Source organism: Furipterus horrens, unplaced genomic scaffold (assembly GCF_987537825.1).
Source record: "Furipterus horrens unplaced genomic scaffold, mFurHor1.1.pri manual_scaffold_7, whole genome shotgun sequence".
Lineage (NCBI taxonomy): Eukaryota > Metazoa > Chordata > Mammalia > Chiroptera > Furipteridae > Furipterus > Furipterus horrens.
The window spans coordinates 92,361,647-92,377,432 of record NW_028327177.1 but is presented as its reverse complement, the minus strand read 5'-3'; the positions used below and the strand labels follow the sequence as shown (position 1 = coordinate 92,377,432).

The following is a 15,786-nucleotide window of genomic DNA, read 5'->3' as shown; positions in this document are numbered from 1 at the left end:
TACTATAGGTGAGTTTGTGCTGGGTGCTGTATAGGCATTATCTCCTTTAATCCTCACAACCCTGCATTTGAGGGGTGAGTAAGCTAAGACCCACCATGGTTAAGCTCAGGGTTATTCAGCTTGCAAGGGTCAGAGTCAGAATTTGGGTGCAGGTCTCTGGCTGCCCAGTCCCTACAGGGTCCCACTGCCAGTGCTTTTTGTCTCGGAGGAGAGTTGATATCGAACTTTCCTCCCTGGTTGAATCCTGGGCAGGGATAGGGTCATCCTTGGGCCTACCTCTCCTTTGTGCCAACCCCCAAAGGCTGGGCAGTTACCTGTGATTTGGCAGCTTTGAAACCCCTCAGCAGGACTCTGGAGATACAGGGGAACTGGCCCAGGGCTCAGGCACTCCACAGCCAGCTGGAGGGTCTCTGCTGGGTCTCTGATGGCAGTGATTTGCTCCCACCACCCAGCCTGTCCCCTCCCCATACAGAATCTTCTTTAGCCTAAAAATCTATCTCAACAGACATGTGTCCAAATCCCAACCGCCAAGGATCCAGATATGAGCCAGGGCCTGGGTACTGAGGCAGCTGGGCTGGCTCTGTGATTGAAGCAACAGTAACAGCAAATGCAAATCCATGTCTGCTGGAGGGTTACAGCATCCTCCCAGCTGCCCTGGCCCCGCTCCTCTGGGTGCAAAGGCTGAGCAGCTGTTGCCTGGTCCACTCACAGAGATTTTGTAGGATTTAACTTCCTGAAATTCAAATGACCAACCTTTTCTTTTTCCAGATATAAAAAGATATTATGCTCTTGAATGTTCTTGGGTGTGACCTACAGTCCAGGAGCCCAGGCCCCTGGGTGAGGCTGGAAGCACATTCTGCGGGGTGCCCCCGACATGGAGGATTTAGGACAGCTGGGGGAAGACTGGATGGAAGGACAGGGACAGGGTCACCCAGAAGGGAGAAGAGGATAGACAGGCGAATGAACAGACATGGGTACTCCCAGGGGGAGTGCACAGAGATCAGCGAGACAAAGACGAGGACAAGGGGGAGTGGGAGATGGCAGAGACATGGGAGGAGGAAACAGAGGGTGGGAGCACATACCTGGGCAGGGGGCTAGCCTCTTGCAATCACACCCATGCCAAGCAGGGACTTTGGTTTCAGAGCAGGGGCAGGGGTGGGATGGGGCAGCGAGGGCTCTCTCAGCCTGACATCCCTCCGGGCCAAGTTCCTGACAACCCACTCAACAGTTGTGGGGCTCTCTGCTCTCCCGAGTCCCCAGATGGCTCACCCTGCCAGCCCGTGGATGTTCTGGACTTGGAGCCCAGGGCTGGCCTGCTGGGGCTGGGGAGGGAGGGAGAAAGGGACCTGGAACAGGCATGCAGGCAGGGTGGGGCAAGAATTCACCCTTCAGCTGCCCAAACACAAAAGTTTCTTTCCTCCTTGTTCTTGCTGAGATTGTCACAACCTGCTATGCAGGTTAGGAAGTTCTGGGGCAAGGGCACAGGGAGAGATGTCCTACTGCCCTGCCTGCATGTTTGCTTGGTGGGCTCAGGTACAGATCTGGTGGCTCCAGAGTAGTGTGTGATCACTGGTAGATTGGGTGAGAGGGTGGGGAGTGGGGAGTCTCCCTGACTGGAGAGCCCATTGTCTGCCCTCACTGTCCTTGAGCCTCCCTCTTTATCCTGCCCCTCCCCTGGACCTCTTCTCAAACCTGGCCAACTGTATAAGCCCTTTGTTTGTCCCTTGGCAGGCAAGCTTTGTCTCTTGCAGGCCCAGTGCAAGTTGAGCATTGAGGAAGTACTTGAGTATTTGGGGACTGAATTAATTAGATTCTTGCATATTCCTGGAAGGTTAGGATGATTAAGCCATCAGCTAGTGGAGGAAGCTGAACTTCAGAGAGGGCAAATGACTTGTCTAAGGCCACACAGCCGATTATGGATTGCATTCCTGAAGCATTCTCTGAGTGCTCATGGGAAGGCAGGCTGTGCACTAGGTTTGGGAGATACTGATGTGAGTGAGACACCCTTTGAGCATCCTGGGCCTTTGCATTGCTAGGCTCTCTGTCTGAACACTGTTCTGCCTCTTTGTCTGGGACACTCCTACTCATCCTTCAGGTCTCAGTGTAGAAGTCACTTCTTCTGGGAAGTCTTCCCTGACCATTCAAATCAAGGTTAAACACTTACCTGTGGCTCTGGATTGGGGGACATTCATCATGGTACCCCCACCCTGTCCTAAGGAGCCAACCAATCAAAGCATTTTGTTTTCCCTGTGATTGGTTCAGGAAGGAGCATGTGACCCAAGCAAGGCCAATCAGAGTTTTTCCTTGGATGGATTTATGGAAACTGGGAAGAGAAGCTCTTTTCTCCTGATGATGCTAAACTTGACATCTGTAAGTCGGGGCTGCTAGAGTACCTTTCTCAGCCATTACAACACACAACCTGCTGTTGTACACAAGTCCCACCAGAAGGTGCAAAAGCAGGGGCTGAGCAGTGGGGGCGGTACGTGTGGCTTTGGTCCTAAAAGAATCAGGCAGTAAAAGGCCTGTGATGTTGGGAAAGAGGATGGACATGCAATCAGACTGACCTGAGTTTGCCACTTACTAGTTGTGTGTTTTGGGACACACCTCTCCGGGCCTTGGCTTCCTTTTCTGTAAAATTAGGGTGATGCTAGAAAAAGAGAAAAAAAATGGGGCGATGCTATTTACTTGTCCTAAAAGGGGTATGGGGCAGGGAGGCCACCAGTCTAGAAGGAGTTTGCTGGCCAGCTGGCATCTACCCCGCCCCTCCCCACTGGCAGCCACCGCCACCTGCTGCTTCCTGCTAGTGCACCTACATGGCAGGGTTCCCAAGCGGATGTTCTTTCTGCAGAACCAAAATGCTACCATGGTATTTCTCTGCCTGACTGTGTGCGACATTTCTTAATGGGCCTACAGGAGCTGGGACCTCAGCTTCTTACTGTTTCTCGGAGCCCTCTAAACAGAATCAACATGGATGAGTAGAGGGTTACTGTTTCTACAGCTTGGCATATGGTCTTCTCTCCACTTGGACTGCCCTTCCCTGCCTCCTTCCCTTGGGCAACACTTTCTTGTCCTAGGTCCTTACCCAGCATGCCTTTGCTGTGGGAAAGACAAAACTCTGAAGCTGTTCCGTAGCTCATTGTGAGGATCCAGGTTCAGCCAACAGTCAGTCAGACTGGCCCTGAGTCACAGGTGAGATGGAAACTGAGCTCTGTGAACAGGCTCTGCGTCTTCCCTGACCTGGGCATCAGCCACAGGTTCAACCTGCTCTGCTTACCAGTCATTTCTAAGGAGCTGTGAACTTGACCCAGATATGGAGCTTGGAGAAGGGGGAAGTTTGGACACAGAGACACACACAGAGGACACCGTGGGAAGAATGGAGTTACTGCCACCAGCCGTGGAACCGAGAGCCCCCTTCCCCAGCACCTTCAGAGGGAGCACGGCTCCATGATTCCGTGACCTCAGGCCTCCGGCCTCCAGAACCATGAGACAATTCGTTTCTGTGTCTTAGGCCATCCAGTCTGCGGCCCTCGGTTTGGAAGCCCTAGCAGACCAGCACAGGGGCAGATCTGAGGTGAGGCCTGTGCTGTCATCCAGAGTCTCGCAGAGGAACTGGCCTCAGTCGCCCAGTTGCTTCGTGGCTACCACCCCCTTTATCAGGTCCTGCCCTTCCCTGTCATACTTCCCTTATCCCCTGCCAGTGCCATCTGGGGTCACTTCCCAAATAAACTGCTCTCCCTTGTACCTTTTCCTTAGGGTTTACCTCTGAGGAAACCAGCTCAAAGCAACATAAAATCGGTCTGTTCTCTCTGCTCCCCTTGGGCTTCCCAGTCCAAGACCCCATCTTTCCATAGACACCACTCTTCCCCCCACTTCAGACCAAGGGCTCTCCTGAAGAACTTGCCTGGCCTGATCAGAAGCCTCCTCACCGTCCCCATTACCTCTGGCTAGGGGCCACAGCCTGTCACTCCGCCCCTCCGTGTCTTCCCAGGGGGCCTGTTTCTCTAACTTCTTGTCTGAACCCCAAGCCCTGGGAACCTCCCTGTACTTCTGTCAGGACAGAGGAACCAGACTTTTCTTGGTGAGCTCTTGAGTAAGACTTGCTTAACTGATAATAAAAATAATAAACTATAAATAAAATAACAAAAACAGCTACCATTTATGGAGGGTTTCCCGCATACCTGGAATCAGGCTGAGAATCTGACATAACGTATCTTGCCAACTCCCCATTGCCTTCACTTCCTAGAGGAGGAGGCTGAGGCCTCATGGGGGACCCCACATGCCTGGGTCTCCTGGCTGTGCCGGCAGAGCTGGGTTTGAGCCATGCTCCACAGACAGCAGGGCACGAAAACACGGGCCAGGGCATCTGGCAGGCCCCAGGTTCACCTCACCCACCATGTCCCTCTGAGGAAGGGAATGGGCTCAAGGGAGGTCTGTGTGCCAGGAGTAGGCGTGATTGACTCTTGAAAAAAGAGGTCTTGTAATTGGAGCTCAAAGGATAATCCTACACCAAGGAACTGTCCTAACCTCAAGGACAAGGATTAAATACCACGGAGGGCATGAACATTTGGGCAGGAATGGCAGATAGGAGCATCCACTCTGCGACCCCACCCATGCCAGACCCAGTAAAGCAAGCAGAGACCAGTCATCCTGAGAGGGACTTCCTTAGTGTGCACATAGTACCCGTGGAGTTGGAACCGGGTCTCCTCCACAGCGTTGGCCTTCATGAACCAGAGGAGAGATGGTGGATGTGCCTGACACCTCGCTCTTCTCACAGACAAGCCTGAGACATCACATAGTCATGACCTGAGCAGGTCTGAGCCCTGCAAATCGGCTTGGTCAGCAGTTATTTGGGGATCTCTGTGACACCTTTAAAAAAAAACAATCCAACTTTATTATTCATCCTACAATATTTCCTGAGAATCTCCTCTGAGCGATCACTGTGCTGGGGGGCAGGGACAGAGTGGAGAACCAACAAGGTTCTTTCCTATTAGAAGTGCACAGTGGGGGGGGGGGTATGTGAATGGCTATGGTACGGTGTAATGCGTGCTTTGGTAGGGGTTCCTTCAGGGGACCTCCTGGCCTAGGGGGCGGTCAGAGAAGACTTCCTGGAGGAAGTGACATCTAAGCAAATGAAGTTCTCCCGGAAGGTGCTCCAGGAAGAGGGAGCAGCTTGTGTGAAGGCTCAGAGGAGACAGAACATGTTACTCTGATGGTAGAGACCAAAGTGAATTACTAGGGTGTTAAGGACTGGGGGAATGGTCTTGTGTTTTGTTCTGAGGGCTGTGAGGAAGCAAAGGAAGAATTAAAGAGGGCCAGTGATGGAACCTCAGCTCAGCTTGGAGGAGGTAGCCCTTCCTTCAAGAAGCTTTCCCTGGCACTCTGAGAATCCTTCTGTTAAGAAGCCTTGTCATGCTTCATGGGCAGCCCTGATTTTTGGGCTGGCTTCTCCTCCAGCAAGCAGCTCTCAGTGCCTTCTTTATCCATGTCCCTAGTGATAGCACCAAGGCACATTGTAGGTGTGCAGTGACTGTTGTTAGAGGGATGCGAGTGGCTTTCTGTTTGGAAAAGAAAATAAGGGAAGACAAACAAACAGACAAAATGAGAGCTCCTCCTTTCATCTAAATGGCTACTTCCTTTTAACCTGGTGCCCAATATTTTTGTCCAAAGCTGAACTCTGTCCAGAGGACCTGCTCAGACTTTAGAATCTAACTAGCCTCTTCTGGAAATTCAAACTTGGGTCATTTTCCTCATCATCCCTGGAAATTCCCTGGTTTAAATGTCATCATAGGCGGGGGAGAAGGGGGACTATCTCTTTTTCCATTGGCTGCTTTTTGCTCTGCCATGCATAGGCGTGGGCATGGAGTCATTGCAAGGGAAGAATCCCGCATGTGTGGGTGTGGGGCATCAGACACAGAGGGAGCGCCAGGGTCTGAGGGAGACCGGCTCAGTGAGAAAACTAAGACAGGAACAGAACAACAGAGAAAAGGCCCTAAGGGAAGGAAAGTGAAAGACATGTGCACATGCGCGCACCCGCACACACACACACACACACACCCCTGTGAGTCAGGGGTTGCTGAGTCCGGCCTAGATCCAGGAGTGTGTGTAACCCTGCCCAGACCCAATTTTCTCTTGCCTTGAATTTCCAGCCATCGTGTCCCAGGCCTGTGTGTGGTAATCAAAGTAACCAGAGGGTGCCTCTCATTCTCTAAATGGTCCTTCTTGTAAACTCCCAGTATCTATAGGCAATTATTGACCACGTCACTAATACAGAGGGACATAAACAGTGAATAAATCTATAAACAGTAAGGCTGGTGGCTCCAATGATTTGTCCCGGTGACATTTATTTCAGAAGGAAATAAGCCCATTATTTCCATTGTGCCCTGTTTTAATTTTATTTATTGATTTTAATGGTTTTCTCCAGTTCTGGCCAATGGTAGAATAATTGGCCACGCAGGGCCGCACAGCAGGAGATGCAGGAAGATAAGAAGAGGCACGGGGTTCTCAGAGCTCTTGCCTTCCACATTTCTGAAATGTTTCTCAGAAGAAGACAACAGGCACTGCCGTGAGACCCTGCTGTATTGTAACTAAATCCCGAAACAGCTCAATGAGGATTGGGGGAAACTGAGGCATAGAGCAGTCAGGTTTCATAGCTGGTAGGAGTCAGAGGAAGAAAGAATCTCAGAGAGAAACCCAGATACTCACCTGATGATGTGTATATTGATTTTAGAGAGAGAGGAATAGGGTGAGGGGGAGAGAGAGAGAAACATTGATTGGTATGTGCCCCAAATGGGTATTGAAACTGCAACCTACGTATGTGCCCTGACTGGGAATTGAACCCCCAAACTTTTGGTGTACAGGATGACACTCCAACTAGTTGAGCCACCCAGCCAGGGCAGGAGCCCATATTCTTAACCACTCTGTTATACTTCTCTAGACCCGGGCTTGACAGTTTTCTATAAAGGACTAGAGAGGAGATATTTTGGCCTTTTTGGGCAGTATGTGTTCAGTTACGACTATTCAATTCTGCCATTGTAGCAGGAAAGCAGTTGTGGACAGTGCATAAATGAATCAATGTGGCTGTGTTCTAATAACACTTTGTCAAAACAGGTGGCAGTCCGTATTTGGCTGTGGGCTGTAGTTTGTGGGTCACAGCTCTGGGTGTGGCCCCTGTTAGCCCAGGGTGGACTTGAGCCCAGCTGTTTCCTTTGCTGGGCTTCAGTCTGCCTGGGTGTGGCCAGCCACAGTGGTGGCGAGGGAAAGCCACATGGGATTAGAGAGAGTTCCTCATACTCTCTCCCTCCTCCCTCCCTGCCCGTGGTGCCCTCCTTGCAGGGAGGATCCAGCAGCCAGTCCCCTGCTTAATTTGCAGGGCTCAGCTGCTGACCCTCTGTCCTCAGGTGGGTTTTCAGGGGGACTTCCCTCCCAGTTCACCTGGCTAGATTATCACCTGAAGGTTCTTTGCTCAGTGCCTGGGCCCCAGGAGGCTCCCAGGAAATGGCAGCTCTACCCATATTTGCACCTCAGGTTTGCAGAGGCCTCATCTGGCTTGGGAATTGCCAGTGGGTGTGACGTGGCAGTTAAGAATGGGGATTTTGTAGCACCATCTGGGTTCCGCCATGGATCTGTGGACATAATCCTCTCTCAGCCTAAGTTTCCTTGTCTGTACATGGCCATGAGAATCTTTAATTTAGGAAGACTTAATAAGAGAATGCACCCAAGGAATATGGTAGGGAGGAAGAGCTCCTGACAGTTGTTAAGCAAGCAGGCCCCTTGTTCTCTCCTGTGGGGATGGCCCTACCCTGTGCCCTCCACCTTCCTCCCAAGGAGGTAGAAATCCCTTCAGGAGGAGAGAAAAGTGTGCTCAGAGGGGGAGTGAGCTCCTCCAGGCTGTGACAGAGCAGCAGGAGAAAGGAGAAGGTCGTCTGGTCAAACATGCAGCCCCTTCCTCTCTGGCGCTGGGGAAGATGGGATAATCTGAGGCTGCTGGGCATCTTTGGGTACATGAACCCAAAAGGCCAGTTTGTACCTGTTTGCTGAGAGCCTGCCTGGCTGTGAGTCACCAGAGAGGACTAATTGGATTGGGGAGGGGCTGCCTGGAGCATCTGGGTTCCACCCCTGACTGTGGCAGGCCTGCTCTTGGCCTGTCTGAATCACCTTAGCAGGTCAAGCATGAGGAAATTCCCCTCTGACCCAGTGGGTAATTATTCCTTTCTGACAGAGGCGGCTGGGGCTTGGCCTCTTTGACTAACCAAGATGGCAGCCTTCACAATGAAGTCAGTGGGATCTTGGGAAGACATTGGGAGATAAGTCTTCCTTGGGGAGGTGCAGGATCCAGAGATCTCTGAAGGAGAAAGAATCTTACTAATAATCATAATAATGATTCTAATAAGTATTATTTTTGTTAGTCTGCCCATTGTGGATCCTGTGCCCTTTCATTTAACCTCCCCAACAATCTTGTGAAGCAGATTCTTTTACTAACTGCATTGTATCCATGAGGAAGTTGGGGTTGAGAGAGACTAAGTGACGTGCCCGGGTAGAAAGTGACTTATACAAGTACAATGACTTTAGCAGTGTTTCTACCCATTACTTTAGTAACTAGTTAAGTGAAGCAGGGATGGTTGGAGCCAGGGTGTAATGGACATCTACTGCTTTGGTCATCTGTCCAGCACCCATTCTCCTTTCTAATTATTGCCCTCACGCCATCATGCAGTTATGTAGGGCTGGCCCCATTTCTGGCTCTAGGGGTGGCCTTGTGGCTTAGGCCTACCTGACATGGGGCCTGCCCTGTGGGACTCCAGGCTAGGTTGGGCTGCCACCCCTCATACTGGCTGGCCACCGCCCAATGAGAGCCCTGCTGGGCTCACCAAAATAAGACGGGTTGGTCCCATCTGAGGAGGAGCTGCCCAGCCCAACATGTTGGCAAACCATGGCTTTGAGCATCCCCTCCTCCCTTGGAATGGCCCCTTGGCTCCGTAGGCCCCAAATTCCTATTAGAACGGAATTGCTGGGCCTGTGTGTGAACATGGAGCTGGGCTCAGAAAGTGTGTAGAGGATGACCATAACACAGAACCCAAGGGGCAGCTTCTCCTGCTCAGACAAGACCAGCCTGTCTCATACTAGCTGGCCTGGTGTGGCTTGACGTGGGCGGTGGACAGCCTGACTGGGGAAGTGGGGGCTGGCAGATGCACTAGAGCAGACAGACAGACAAACTGGAGCCAACCCTGGGAAAAGCCCAGCTCCTCTACAGTGGTGCTTGGTCTGGGGGTGACCACCTTGTGCCTTGCCTCCCACCACCAGCTCCTGCCCTTTCTGAGCAGAACTTCCCCCCCTCTCCCTGCTCTGCTGTGGACCACATGCTTACCAACTCTGCCCTTCTAACCCTGCTAGCATTCCTCTGCAGATTTAATCTCAGAGAAGTCTGTCCTGACTTCTGGGCTATCTCCTTTATGGAACATGCAAAACTGTTTAAAAATGACTCTGTGCAAGTTGTTTTCTTACTTCCTGGCTAGGACCATATCTGCTTTACTATCCTGTCTTGCTAATTATTGACTCCTTTTTATCTGACATGCAGGTTCACAGGCTCATGGAAGGAATCACCTGGAAAGATACTGTTGCACCAGCTCTCTTCCAGCCACGAACTTAGAATCAACTGCATCATAGAGACAGCGCTGCATGGTGGTGGGGAACACAGATATGAAGCCACACCGCCTGGGCGAGTGGCTTAACCTTTCTATGCCTTGGTTCCCACCCACAAAATGGGAGTAGTAATGGTGCCTTCCTCCTAGAGGTGGTAGGAAGATTAAATGTGTAATTATACAAAGTACTTAGCACAGAGCCTGACACTTAGTATAGGTGCTACTGTATGCATTTTAGTGATTATTATTCTTGAAGCTAGAGAGTGAGAACTACAGGGATAAGGGGGGATATCTGGATGATCACTTCCATTTTACAGATGAGAAAATTGAGTCTTAGTCAAAGGAAGGGGTCAGTCTGACATTGCATAGCTAGAAAGTCTCTCAAGACCATGAACCTTTGTTGTAACTTTTCAGAACTTTTTTTCTGAGAAAAATGAGATTTGGGGCCAAAGAACAACATTCCTTCCTTCTTTACTCAATTCTTCAAATATTTGTGTGACTCATAGTTGATGGTCAAATGTAGTTTTTGAATGAATAGATGAGTGAATGAATGAAGAGGCTGCTCTGGTTAAGAAAAAAGCCTCCATGTGGGCTATCAAATCCCTGGCTTGCATACGCCACCTCACTCTTGTGCCCATGGCAGATGTAACTAATCAATCACAGCTACTTTTGCACTGAGTCTGAACCCAGCCTCAGAACCCTCATCACAGCGCACCATTAACTAACCAGACTTGGCCCTTCAGATAAAATCTGCCTTCCCCAGTCCCGTCTCAGAAATCTCTTTCGTGATGTGGTTTCTTTCTTCCTCTCCTCTCATCTTTCTCTCTCAGGCTCTTTCAGTCCTTGTTTTCTTTTACCCCACCTTCATTTTCCTTTCTCAATAAAGTGGACCTGGAGGTATTGCCCTCTGCATCCTGGTAAAAACATACCTGAGGGCTCAAGGCTCCCACTTCCCTGCTTCCGTCAGTGGAGAAGGCGAGAGGGTCCAGCTGCTGTCTTGGATCCCTGAGCCAGCCAACCACCACCCTGTTAAGAGTCTGGCCTCCTGGTCCCAGAGGGGCTGGGGCCTCCCAGGCGGCCCTGTAGATGCAGCAGGCCTGGAGGGAGGACAAAGTGTCTCACGGATCACCTCGCGTGGCCAGGTCCTCCTGGCCCTGCTTGGACTCTGCCCTCCTAGAGAGAGGCCTGGCATAAACTCTCCCTGCCCTTTCAAACAATCTCACCAGGAAGGAGGAAGTTAATCTAAGGGCTCACTGGCAGGAAATGAGTCTAAAATCTTATGTGGCTGAGGAGCCCCCTGGAGCCCTGGTTAGGGCTCAGGCTGTGAGTCTCTCTTCCTCAGAGTTCTCTTGGCCTTGGCAGAGGAAGTTTGGGTGGTAATTTGAGCAACTCAATCAGGAATGAGAGACCACAGTCGCTGCCTGAAAATACAAAATAAAACACAACAAAGCACTGCATCCTTCCTCCCCAAACCAATCCCAAGCTGACAACCTCCCCAGGCCCTGGGGGATAAAGTGGGGGTAGAGTGAGTTAGTGAAGGTGCCTTCACTTGCTCTGAGGCCCTGGGACAGGGTAGCTGCTGCTGGAGGGAGCAGGGAAGAGGGGAGCCTGGGGGCGGAGGCTCAGACTGTGGGCCGGAGTGGGGAGGCAAAGAAGGCCCAGGAAAGGCGACTGCAGACTGTGAGCCTGGATGATGGAAAGGGGGCCCCCTTGATCAGGAGTGAGGAAAATAGGGAGAGGAAGTGGTTTGGGGAAAAGGTTCTGTATTTGGTGTGTGGGTACATGGCGTTAGAATTACAGCTGGTGAGAGAGGGAGGAAGAACAGAGAAGGGCCAGTATGTGATAGAATTTCAGTGCAACACTGAATGCTGTGTTTAATGCCTCTCTTTGCCTAGGACTCCAGGTGCAGTTAAAGGGACTCAGTGTCCCCTGCTCATGACCCAACCTCCCAGACTTGTCGCTCACTATTCATGATTCTTATTACTGAGGACATTCCCCCCTTAGGATGAGTTCTTTCCCAGGAGGCACCGAGTTCCCTGTGGGCTGCTGTGGGCCTGTCTCACTTGTTTGCTGGCAGGGAATGCTCCTGCACTTGGTGATTTCTACCCTGATTGCTTCAGAAAGGATGTGTGGCTTGCTTAAAATGAATATCCAGGGACATGAGGTCAAATAGCTGCTCAGAAAATAAAGATGAGCCCTGGCTGGTGTGGCTCAGTTGGTTGGAGCACTGTCCTATAAACCGAAAGGTTGCGGGTTTGATCCCCAGTTAGAGTATGGGAGGCAACTGATCAGTGTTTCTTCTCTCTCCTCCTCCTCCTCCTCCTCCTCCTCCTCCTCCTCTTCCACCTGCTTGCTCCTTCTGCTCCCTCTAAAAGCAATGAAAAAATATCCTTGAGGTGAGGATTAAAAAATAAAATAAAATAAAATAAAACGGAGTACCTAGGAGCTAGTGGGAGGATGAGGCTCCTGGGGACTGATGTGGCCCCCAGGCCTGTATTCTGGCTGCCCGACTGGTCCCTGGGGAGGGGAAATGGGCCCCTGGAGGCATATCCAGGGACAGGCCATGCTTTCTTTCACCCTGACTGGTTTTGGGCCCGGTTTCTGTCTGCTCTTGCCTCCCTTTCCCTCCTCTCCCCTCCCCTCCCCTCCTCTCCTCTCCTCTTGCCGGCCTGGACAGTTCTGCTCAGGGCTGGTACTTCTCATCATTCATATCTGACACCTTTACTGTTAAAGTCAATAAGCAATGGGACCATTGAATTAAAATCCTGATAAGTTCTGTGAAGGAACCTGTGACAGCGAACAGCAGAACTTTCTTCATTCAGTAGGTGGTCAGGGAAGCCTCTCTGGTGGGGAGCTTTGGGGCTCTGCCAGTGCCCAGCTTTGCTGTAACAGTGGCTTTAAACAGTGCAAGTTCTGCAGGTCAGAGGTCTGACATAGGTCTCAAGAGCCTAAAATCCAGGTGTTGGCCGGACTGTCTTCCTTCTGGAGGCTTGAGGGAGAATGTTCCTTACCTTTTTCAGCTTCCTGAGGCCTTCCACGTTCCTTGGCTCAGGGCCCCTCCTCCGTGTTCAAAGCCAGCAGTGTTGCAACTCTTTGACCCTCTTCTGTCCTCATATCTTCTAACTCTTCACAGGTCTCAAGGACCCTCTGCATACACTGGGCCCTAGACACTCTCCTTGGCTTAAAGTCAGCAGATAAGCAACCTTAATTCCACCTGCAACTTTAATTCCCTTTTGCCATCTAATTAACATTACATTTTCACAGGCTCTGTGTTTTAGGATTGAGCATCTTTGAGGGCCATTATTCTGCTAATTACAAATGCAACCCTGTTTTATTCTCTTTACAGCACTTTCAACAGCCTGAAATGACATTTCCTGAATATTGGCTCATTTGTTATCTACCTTGCTCTACTGGAAAGTGCGTCTTTTGAGGGCAGAGGCCTCATTGGTGCTGCTCACTAGAACAGTGCCTGGTACTTACTCAGCAGGTGCTCAAGTACAGTTTGCTGAATGAATGAATGAATGAAAGCTGCCTCATTTCTGCATTGGTCAATACAGACAGCACTGGTCTGGGAGCCAGGAGCTGTGACCCCTCACTTTACCCTGAGCAGCTGTGTGACCCTGTGGTCTGGCATCCTCACAACAGCCCTGGGAGGAAGGGAAGGCCCATGGCAGTCTCCCAAGGGCTTCAGTCTTGGAGAAGCTAATTACCATTGTGAGATCATCCCTTGGTTTTCCTTTCCTTGGCAAAGGCCTCACAGAAGCACTCAACCTGAGCGGGCACCCAAGGGAACATTCTCCTCAGTATTCACTCAGAGGGGAACCAGCTGCATCTTGTGCCAGCAGATCCCTCCCCCTCCACCAGCCTGCTCTGTGGGTGGAGAATATGGGCACCATGGAAGATGCTCAAAAATTTCTGACTGTGTTTTTGACTCTGATTTTGAAAAAGGCAAGGATGCCTTCTCTTCTCTCTTGGACAATGACACCGAAAGACTTGGGGTCAGTGTCAAGTCAAGTTTGGAGGAGGTCTTGAAAGTGCAGTTATTGGCATTGGATAGTTGATTCATTTCCTTGGGGAGTGTTGGTGCCGAAGGTCGGCCTGGTGGCCAGGAGGTGGTGGGAATGGTCGCCATCCCTTCCGCTGCTGACAGACTCAGGGCATGGCTCTACCACCAGGCTGCTGCAAGCACTCAGGGGAGTAATTGTGACTCAGTAGCTTGTTTCTCTTATTTAAATATAAAAACAATACAGTCCTATCATGGAAATTTTGTAAAAGACTGGACAATATAAAGGAAAAGAAATCAGGCAAGTATAATCTCCCACTGGGAATGAGGTTAGTATTTTGGCCTATTTCTCCCTCAGGTTGTATAACGGAAGTCTTCCTGAACACCCACCCAACTTGGACCCTTCTCTGTTCACGTTATCATCATAGACGAGATGTCCCCCACATCCTGGAAAACTAATAGATGTGATTTTTTTAATGACCGCACATGATCATATTACAAAGCACCATCTTCATTTACCCTCCGAGGCTGCTGGGCATTTCCATGTGTGTGCATATGTGTGTGCATGCGAGTATGTGTGTGTGTGTAAATGTGCTGCAATGATTTTTTGCAGGCATATCTTGTGATCTTTGTGCACCTTTATTTCCTCCCTTAAAAAAAAAAAAAAGAACCAATAATGCCAGCCTTCCTACGACACAAGGTTTTATGAGGCAAAAGAGAGAAAATGGATATCAAGGTGCTTTCAAAACCGTAAGGAAAAGAGCTGTCCAGATAGAAGGCCAGATCTCAATCGCTGCCTCTTCAAGCACCACCTCTTTGGGGTGTGTGTTCATGTGTGTGAGTTTCTAAATGGTTGAGAGATTAGGTGAGTGCGGGACCTGGAATAATAGCAGCGGCAGCATTTATGGAACATTTAGTATCTGCCTGGTGCTCTGGTAAACAAGGCACGTGCATAATCTGATTTCATTCTAACAACAACCCTCCAAGGGAAGTATTATTATTATCTACAAATGAGGAAACTGAGGCACAGGGAGGCTAAGCAATTTTCCTATGATGACACAGCTAGCAAGCAGGAATTTGAGGCAGGGCACACACACTCATCTCTGAGAGCTGCAGTCAGCAAGAGAGGCTCTGAAATCCCACAAGAGCACTCCCCCACAGCTTCAGGATACCTAGGGTCCCCAGCATTTCTTGAAATAAGGTGCTTTTAAAAATTGAGCATATTTCTGGTTGGTAGACAAACTAATCTAAAGATTATTTCCCCAGAGCTAGGGTAGTTTTTGAATTAGAATTCTTCACTCAGAGGAAAAAGCTCGGAGGAACAGACCCGCTGCTGGCATGTCTGAGACAAGGGGGCAGAGCAGCATCAGTGCATGTGTGTGTATCTAAGTGTGGAGCTGGATTTGACCTTCTGGGGGCCCACAGACAAAAGAGTTAGTTTACTAATGAGATAAATGTCTATCACATCGATTTTCTAGTTCTAATCTTTGAGAAGAAACTGGACCAGGACCTATGCAGGGATTTCTTTATACAACCTTCAGCATCACATCAGCAGCATTTTTCACAGCAACCACGGGCCTTGATCACAAAAGAAGTGGGGTGTATGCCAAGGCCAGGGGAGAAAGGCACAAAGCATCACTATGCAGAGTGGCACCATTAATAAACTACCCACAGTTTATAGTCCTTTTTACCCTTGTTAATTGACCAAATCCAATGTGGTCACATGTACCTTGTACCTTGATCTGCTGTGTAATGAAATCAGTGCCTTGGCATGAGAGACACAGAGTAGAATACAAATAGAGTTAGAAATTTCTTCTGCAAGCATTAATAATTCATTCCTCCGGTTATTTCTCTCGGTGCTCCTGCTGTCCCTTTGAACAACAGCAACAATGAACAGTGGGAATGGAAGTCTTCCCTTGATGCCAGGACTGGAGCAGGCAGCCAGGCAGAGGCTCTTGGGCTCGGAGGCGTGGATCACCAGAAACCCGGGCAAACTGTCCCCAGTGTGAGTCTGTTGCTCTGGGTGAGGACAGGGATAGTGCGGTTGTATCCGGTCAGAAGTCTGACATGAGACTCACTGAGATAAAATCAAGATGTTGTGGGGCTGCATCCCCTTTTGGAGGCTCCAGGGGAAAATTTGTTTTCTTT

At 50.1% G+C, this 15,786-nt stretch overlaps 1 protein-coding gene across 1 annotated transcript in view; it reads right to left on the bottom strand.

Moving 5' to 3' along the window:
• Positions 1–10,849, bottom strand: part of FAM3D (FAM3 metabolism regulating signaling molecule D) — a 33,753-nt gene extending 22,904 nt beyond the window's left edge. Inside the window, exon 1 of the mRNA XM_090282943.1 lies at positions 10,565–10,849. The gene's annotated coding sequence lies outside the window, so the exon portion shown is untranslated. The remainder of the gene's footprint in view (positions 1–10,564) is intronic.
• Positions 10,850–15,786: the final 4,937 nt, after the last annotated feature.